The following is a 7,416-nucleotide window of genomic DNA, read 5'->3' as shown; positions in this document are numbered from 1 at the left end:
AGGGACAGAGTCCAATCGCACGAACTGTTTAGAGTTGGTCATTGGGTTGTTCACTGTTGAAATAAGAGATTTTAGTGTCCCAGTGTGGGTATCATTTTTCAGTTCCACATGGTGAGTGGTGGGCCACACTCCCAGGGATCACTATGTAAGGAACCCAGATACTCAGACACAGAACAAGATCAGTGGGAAAGAGGTGTTGGAAGGGCACCAGGAAACTTTTGTGGAGAGAAGCTTGAGGACCTTCAAAACCATCTTGTCTCCTTTCTTTTGCCTCAAATGCCTCCCACTTAATGGTCAGCCTCTTACCACCTGTCACACCCTCATTCCACCAGTGTGTATAGCTTTCTAATTTCACTTGACAGTGTCCCTGCTTCCCATCTTTACTTTCCTCTCCTGGGCCTCTCTTGTCTTCCTGCCTTCTCCTCTTCCCCAGTGATCCTCTCATGCCCTCCATTAAGTCAGACAGTGTCCACTTGCCTCCACTACTTCCACATCCTTGATGGGCTTTTGAATCAGCCCTCTCTTACCTGCCCAGTCCCACTTTCTACTTCTGCTTACGTTGTTGAAGATATCCTCCCTCCAGCCCTGCCTATACATTGTAAAGACTCAGGCCATTGACCCTCTGGCCCTCAACCATGTGCCTGCTGTTCTTTTCTCTCCCAGGCCCCCAAGGTACTGTCAGTGCTTTATTCAAGAACACACCACATTCCATGGACTGAGCCTGTATCAACAACACTGAACATTCCACATTTGGCCCAATGAGTGACTGACAGAGTCAGAATGATGGAAGGATGCTATCTGTCTTATGTTTGGGTCTCTGATTCTGCACAGCACATTTATGGTCTTGTCACTAAAGACAGGTAGAATCCTGCATCTCTGTGTTGCTGTTTCAACACAGAATGTGGAACAGAGAAACATAATTTTAAGTACTTTTTTATTTACACAATAAGTTTATTGTCTATTAAAAATAACAAAATAAAAATTGAGGGTAAATTTTTTAGCTCATAATTTAGCTACCCAGTACTCTCCTGTCCTCCAATGCCAGTATCATGACTTGGAAATATTGTCCCTAAGGAGATGCTCAACCTGGGGATAAGCTTTATCCCAGAAATCTGGCTTGTGAAAAAAAATGCCTAGGAGGCAATTCTGTGACACTTGATTCAGCATTGTAGAATTCAGAAAATTACTGACTCAAGAAAATCTTCTTTCTCCTACTTATATATAAGGTTTATGGGTATTCATTTTCTCCTCAGTGATTCCTGACATCTTTGTGGATTTCCTTTTTTATCACAGCTGTCCATTTCAATACTTTTTCTGGGAGTTTTGTCTTTGTACACACCATTATATGTCATAGGTACCTGAGTCTCATAAAAATTGATTATCCTATCTAAGTTTCCACAGGTAGACTGTGGAAAGACTGAGAAAAGATGCAACGGTGAATATGTCAGCTGGTGCTTCTATCACAGAAGGCATCTCCTATGTAGTCAAAAACTGTTTTCCTCCATCAATCTGAGCGCTTCTCTAAAACTAGATTACATCTGACCTATGAAATAGGTTTTCCCGATCTCCCTCATTTCACTTGACCCTAAAAAGAAAGTCCACTTCTCTATCTGCCCCATTCTGATTCTTTGAACTCCTCCACACAGAGAGTAAAATCTGAGGGCTAATATCTACAGCCCACATGTACAGTCTAGCATTAACTTAATGTTCTTTACTAAGTCTAGCTGTGTATATAGCATTTCATAAGCTATATCTTCACTTCAAAGTAAGGATCCAATATTCTGATGAGAAACAGGGGACCTGGAGATGCATTTCTATCCTCCCTGTGCACACTGAACACTTAGGTGAGTAAGTCTGGTAAGCTCATACCATTGGGTAAGGAGTATCCATCAAGAAAGTTGACATGTTGGCTCAGCTCTTTGTCTTTTTAATGTTGGGGAAAGTACTTTCCACACATTAGTTCTTCAAACAGCCTTATAAGGTGGATATTATTATAGCCTCTATTCTCAGATTAGAAACCTGAGATTTAAGACACTTGTCCAGGGTTGGGCTTGCATCTCAGGCTAGTTAGAAATCCAAGATGATTTTTTTTTGTTTCTGTGTTTTTGAAATACCGGGGCGTGAATTCAGAGCCTTGCACTTGCTAGGCAAGTGTTCCTCCACTTGTGCCATGACTATAGATCCAAGATCATATTCTTAACCCAAGCTCTTGGAAATGCTAGGCAATTCATGTGCCTGATGAGGAGGTGGCAAAACAGAGTATGGGGCATGGAGCTCTAAGAGCTGTCCATTGAATCATGGAGCTTGAGGGCTCCAACATGGATAGTCAGTTTCCCAGATACCAAGAAAATAGATACTGGTGTTTTTCAATCGATTCAGATCCTTACAAGGGAGGATGATTGTCACATCAGAGAAAACTTCATCTGGTATTCCAAAAAGACCTGTTTCCTCATTTCTCCCCCCACTTCTTCCTTCTTTTCTTTTCACTGTTTTTTTCTGTCCTTCACTAGGGACTATGATTTGGCACTTTTTCTTTAGTTTCCCCTGAGGGATAAGTGCGGTTGGCAGTGTGACCTGTGGCAGACAGGACTTCTGTTCCCTTCTGTAGGAAGTCAGTAGGAGGGCATGTTTCTCCATGAGGATGAGCTCCTTCCTGTTTGTGGATTCTCACAGCTCTCTGAAAAAGTCACATTTGTATTAAAGATCCTGCAGAATATTTGAACATGGGTGACTAGAACATTGGGATTGTGAAGAGAAGGAATATTAAAGTTAGAAAGTCAAACTTATCTTGGGCTATCTTTAGTCCATTTTATTAACCACTTACCATCAACCTTTATATATGATCTAATGTTCTTGTAACTAATAGATAAACTTCTTGGAATACATCACTGAGCTCACATCACTCTAGCATCCACCAACATAAAGCTAAGCATGCAATAAGATAACATCTCAAGGGCTGGATGTATAGCACTGGTCTGGCAAGCACGAAGCCTGAAGTTCAAACCCCAGAACCACCAAAAAATGAAAACAGAACAACAAAACAGAAAAAGCAAAACAAAAAGCATGTGAAACCTATAGAAGATATTTCCTACTTGAGGTTCCCTCAATGCAGCTGGTAAAAGTATTTATTAATTTATGACTCTTTTTTTCTGTGACTATAAATTTATGTAACCTTTTCCATAGAACATGTCATTCGAGGTAATTTGAATCCATGTTCCTGGCCATGTTCATTAATATTTGGCTCAAAATAACTGTTTTCTTACTTCCTTTAAGCAGTTTTTTATGTTGGCATTACTCCTGGTCTAAGCCTGGCTTCTCCATCCCCGACCCCCATTGGTCACACTAGTTGTTTGTGATTGCTAGAAGCTGCAGCTGAGAACATCATCACACCATCCTAGACAGAAGGGCAGGGAACCATGGAGGAGTAGGAAGTCTGAGTCACATTGTCCCCATCTTAGTGTGTACTTTTCTTTCCTTGTGGCAAAGCCATCCTTGCAGTAGACTGAAGTCCTTTGGAAGGGGAATCCATGCTCTCTGGAGCCTCAATTCAGAACAGAGCCTATAGGTCCAGCCCAGCTACTTCATATTTCTAACTGACTTATTCCCACTTCATCTACCCATCACCCAAAGCTTTCAGGACCAATATACTCAGCCAAAGCTGGTTGGGATTATTTGTGTGCAAATGTGTCCTAAGTGGAAGGAGCTGGGCAGACTACAAAGATCAGAAAGTCACAGATGTCAGCACAGGAAAAAGGACATCTCCTCTTCCCCTTGTTCACTTTAGGCACTCATAACAATGCTTCACATGGTGCACCAGTTTCAGAATGTGCATGGGACATTGCTATGACCACAGGATCCTTGCAACAACCCTGTGAAAAGGCCATGTGATAGATACTGGGTCAGCACAGAGGACAGGAGTGTGTCAAGGGTGTCAGATATTTAAGGCTCCCCAGGAGGCTTCAATGTGCGGCCAACATAGAGAATAATACTCTAGCACATCTCTTCTTTTTCTGAATATTGTTTCACTCCCACTGCCTCCATGAAGAATTCACACTTGGGTTAGTGGAGTGGCTGAAGAAGTACAGTGCTTGCCTAGCAAGTGTGAGGCCCTGAGTTCAATCCTTAGTGCCACCACAAAAAAAAAAAATCACAGTCACTACTTTCTTAGTTTCATTTGACTGAATTCCCTGGCAAAATGAAATAGGGTCCCATGGAGGACAGTGGTGAGTTCTGGGCTCCATGCCAGGCAGTGGCTACTGGGATCCCATCTGTATCCTCCACAAAGATATCAATACATTTCCCATATATTATTTGTTGGTCAGTAAGCCTTTCCTCTCCATCTTCTCTCTACATCTCCAGTATATAAGAGCCAGTCCCTTCAACGTTCACTTGACAATTATTGATTAAGTGTCTACTGTGTGCTGAGTAAGTACATAGGACCCTGTGTGTCCCTTGAAGGGTTACAGAGCTGTGGGTGAGAGTGATACTGTGTTGTTGGTGCAGGTTGGCTTTGTTTTGTCCACTCCTGAATCACTCAGGACCTGTCCAACCATCAAGGGGGGTTGCCCTCTTTCATGTACTTAGTTGTGGTTCACAGAGTGCTTATAGCTTGTCTATCCTGTGCAAAATGAGAGAAAGGCAAACTTGGTCTCAGGATTGCAGCATACTGTATGATTTGAGGATAAGACAGGTACTCTAACACCCACAGAGTGGGAGAAAATATTTGCCAGCTATACATCAGACAAAGGACTAATAACCAGAATATATAGGGAACTTAAAAAACTAAATTCTCCCAAAACTAATGAACCAATAAAGAAATGGGCAAGTGAACTAAACAGAACTTTCTCAAAAGAAGAAATTCAAATGGCCAAAAAACACATGAAAAAATGCTCACCATCTCTAGCAATAAAGGAAATGCAAATTAAAACCACACTAAGATTCCACCTCACCCCTGTTACAATAGCCATCATTAGCAACACCACCAACAACAGGTGTTGGTGAGGATGTGGGGAAAAAGGAACCCTCTTACACTGTTGGTGGGAATGTAAACTAGTACAACCACTCTGGAAAGAAATGTGGAGGTTACTTAAAAAGTTAGACATTGATCTACCATTTGATCCAGCAATACCACTCTTGGGGATATACCCAAAAGACTGTAACACAGGTTACTCCAGAGGCACCTGCACACCCATGTTTATTGCAGCACTATTCACAATAGCCAAGTTATGGAAACAGCCAAGATGCCCCACCACTGACGAATGGATTAAGAAAATGTGGTATTTATACACAGTGGAATTTTATGCAGCCATGAAGAAGAACGAAATGTTATCATTCGCTGGTAAATGCATGGAATTGGAGAACATCATTCTGAGTGAGGTTAGCCTGGCCCAAAAGACCAAAAATCGTATGTTCTCCCTCATATGTGGACTTTAGATCAAGGGCAAACACAACAAGGGGATTGGACTTTGATCACATGAAAACTGAGAGCACACAAGGGAGGTATAAGGATAGGTAAGACACCCAAAAAACAAGATAGCATTTGTTGCCCTCAATGCAGAGAAACTAATGCAGAAACTTTAAGGTGACAGAGGCCAATAGGAGAAGGGGATCAGGAACTAGAGAAAAGGTCAGTTTGAGAAAAATTAATTTAGAAAGTAATACTTATGTACAGGAAAGCAATGAGAGGAATCTCACACTATAGCTATCCTTATCTCAAACAGCAAAAACCCTTGTTCCTTCCTATTATTGCTTATACTCTCTCTACAACAAAATTAGAAATAAGGGCAAAATAGTTTCTGCTGGGTATTGAGGGGGTGGGGGGGAGAGGGAGGGGGTGGAGTGGGTGGTAAGGGAGGGGGTGGGGGCAGGGGGGAGAAATGACCCAAGCCTTGTATGCACATATGAATAAAAAAAAAAAGACAGGAACTCTAATAACTGCTACAAGGGAGAAAGTGAATACATCCCAGAAGAATTATAGGCTAAGGTGGCAGATGTTAAGGCTGCTTTAATAGGAGTTTCTGGAAAGGAAAGGTGTTAAGGAAGTCTTTATGGAAGAGAAGAACTATTTGGAAGGATTTGGCTGAAGGAAGGCAGTCTCATTCTTCTCCATCTCCTTAATATTTCCCTTTTCTACTCCCAGAGCTCCAGACTTCATCTAACAAATGGGAATTAAAGACCTATAGATTTTCTTGCATGAGACTCTGAAAACTAGCCTTCCAGTCTTGGCCTACAGGCCTGCATAATGGTGATAACCTAGACAAGTGCCACTGGAAAGGACAGACAGTTACTCAGCAGTTGGGGATTTCGGACAATGGTATGTTAGAAAATGTTTAGCAGCTGGCTCCCCACGGGAAATAGCCTTAATTTGTAGCACTTGCCAATTCCTGTAGTGTAAAAACTCCCATGACGGCCAACTCTGAGCAACTGGTGTGATGTCACTGCACCTAAAGTTAGGAAGTGATTAGAATTTGCTCTTGAAAGCAGTTCCAGGCTGCTCCTGTACACTATTAAATTGGAACTTATTTCCAAACCTTTGTTTCTTTACAGTAAAAACCATGGGGCCCGTGAGGGTCAAACTAAGCCCAGCATAGTGGGAACTTCAGAGAGGTAGATTTTGGCTTCCAAGAATCACTCTGCAAAGCTGGATAGGTGTGGGTGGAATTTGGCTGGTACTTGGCCTCTGATTCTGGCCATCTGGTTATCTGTCTTTTTCCCTAGAAGTGTGAATGGCTGCCAGACATTAGCTAGGGAGTGGAGAGCAGGGCAAATAGATCATGATCTGTTGTGTTTGACAAATAGATGGTAAGTTCTGGGCCATACATCTGGCAGAAGATGGTATATAGGCCCTCAGAGGGTATGAGTGACCTCTATCCTGCTTATCCTCTCTTTGACTTCTCCCTGTCTACTAAGCCTGGTTGAGCTGCAGGCCCCTTCCACACAACAATCCCAGAATTGTGCCCTCTGCTCTGTCTCTGCCCAGGCTTGTCATCCCCCCAAAGAACCAGTGCATTGATAGCTCCTCTTTCTAGGTCTTCAGCACATAACATTCTTACCAACCACAGTTAACAACCTAACACACACAGAGGGTTTGATCTTCCTGAAATCCACCTCTGACCCTTGTTCTTCTGCTTAAGATTTCTTTCCTTGCTTCTTGCATACCCAAAGACAAAGACTAGTCTCCTTACCCCTTTGTTGGACACTCCATATTATTTCTGCTCTTTTTTTTTTTGATGGTACTGCTAGAATATTGTTTTATTTTTCTCTCCTTTTATTCTATCATTTTCACATTTACTTACATGTGTATCATTGTTTGTGCCCTCTCATCCCCCAAACCTCCCACTTCCAGACAGAACCTGTTTCCCTCTTCTCCAGTTTTGTTGCAGAGAAAACAAAAGAAATAATAAGAAAGACATATTG

The sequence above is a fragment of the Castor canadensis genome, chromosome 7 (genome assembly GCF_047511655.1).
Source record: "Castor canadensis chromosome 7, mCasCan1.hap1v2, whole genome shotgun sequence".
Lineage (NCBI taxonomy): Eukaryota > Metazoa > Chordata > Mammalia > Rodentia > Castoridae > Castor > Castor canadensis.
Note: the sequence above shows the minus strand (reverse complement) of the source record.